Raw genomic sequence first — 1,834 nt, forward strand, 5'->3', positions numbered from 1 at the left:
CACTGCGCCCAGCCAAAATCTGGATCTTCTGGGAGGCAGGAAGAGAAGCGAAATGAGAGTGAAGGAAAGAGAGTGAGGAAAGAAAGATTGGAGCATTACTGTTCGCGGTGGGCACAGGGCAGAGGGAGTCCAGAGGAGTTTTAGGAAGTTTCTCTGTGTGTTGTGAGGCTTCTAGAGCCCGGCGCCGGCCTGCTCGTGTGTGTGTGGTGCATCCTCAGCAGAGGCAGGCCGCAAGGCAGCCGTGTTATACTCAGGTTACATGTTGGAGTTGACTATTTCAGATTTTGGACCTAAGGTTCCATACTCAACCATACCTTTGATTAAGAGATAAGCCCCTGGAACTGAGCCAAGAGTGCCCTCCAGGATGTTGGGCCTATGATGCAAGAGCTCAGGAGTTCAGCTATAAGCTGTGGTTGTGGCGGGCAAGATGGCTCATGCCTGTAATCCCAGCACTTTGGGAGGTTGAGGTGGGAGGATCACTTGAGCCAAGGAGTTCAAGGCTGCAGTGAGCTATGGATCATGCCACTGCATTTCAGCCTGGGCAATAGAGTGAGACCCTATCTCTAAAAAAAAAAAAAAAAGAAAAAGAAAAAAAAAGCTGTGGTTGTACTTAGAACACCCCCTTGTAAGTCACAGCAAAACTGTGTAAACCATGCCTTGGTAGAATACACTATCCTGTATTAAATGTATCAGACAGACAACCAGACTTCCACAGTGTTATGTGAGCTCCCCCTGTTCAGAGAAAGTCTATGCAACAGCCTTGCCAGGAGAGGTGGCAGGCTGGAAACTAGCCTCCAAGGATACCCGATGTCTAGAGATGGGGTTGTTTCCCTGTCTGTGTGGTTCAGGCTAGTCTCAAATCTTGGGCTCAATCAAACTTCCCACCTCAGCCTCTCAAGTAGCTGGGACAACAGGCCAGCACCACGAGCGGTGCCTGGCCCAGTGTCTTAAGTTACAAGGGGACTGGGAGAACAGAGAGCCCAGAAGTAAAACCAAGTCTATATAGTCAACTAATTTTCAATAAGGGCACCAAGAAGTCACCATGGGGACAGGATAGTCACTTCAATAAATGGTGTTTGGAAAACTGAATATCCACATGCAAAAGATGAAATAGGATCTTTATCTTACACTGTATACAAAAATTATTAATAACTAAAAATGGATTAAAGACCTAAATGTACAACCTGAAACCGTAAAACTCCTAGAAGAAAATGGGGAAAACTACATGACATTGATGTTGGCAATGATTTTTTGGAAAGAACACCAAAAGCACAGGTAACAAAAGTAAAATAAACAAGTGGGATTACATTAAACTAAAAGGCTTCTGCACAGCAAAGGAAACAATCAACAAAATGAAAATATAGCCAACAGACTGGGAGAAAATATTTGCAAACCATCTATCTGATAAAGGATTAATATCCAAAATATGTAAGGAACCCATACAACTCAACAGCAAAAAAAAAAAACAACCCTAAAAACCAAAAACAACATGATTAAAAAATAGGCAAAGGACCTGAATAGACATTCCTTCAAAGAAGACATAAAAATGGATAACAAACAAACAAACAAACAAAAAACAGCAACTGTAGGCCAGAGCCCTTGTACACTGTGGGTGGGAATGTAGATTTGGGACAGCCATTATGGAAAACAGTAGGCGGGGCCTAAAGAAATTAAAGATAGAACTACCATATGATCCAGCAATCCCTCTTCTGCGTATATACCCAAAGGAGATGAAATCGCCACCTTGTGCAGATATCTGCACCCCCGTGTTCACTGCAGCGCTTTTTGTAATAGCCAAGATGTGGAAACATCCAAACTGTTCATTGGCAGATGA

The sequence above is a fragment of the Propithecus coquereli genome, unplaced genomic scaffold (genome assembly GCF_000956105.1).
Source record: "Propithecus coquereli isolate 6110/MARCELLA unplaced genomic scaffold, Pcoq_1.0 Scaffold248, whole genome shotgun sequence".
NCBI lineage: Eukaryota > Metazoa > Chordata > Mammalia > Primates > Indriidae > Propithecus > Propithecus coquereli.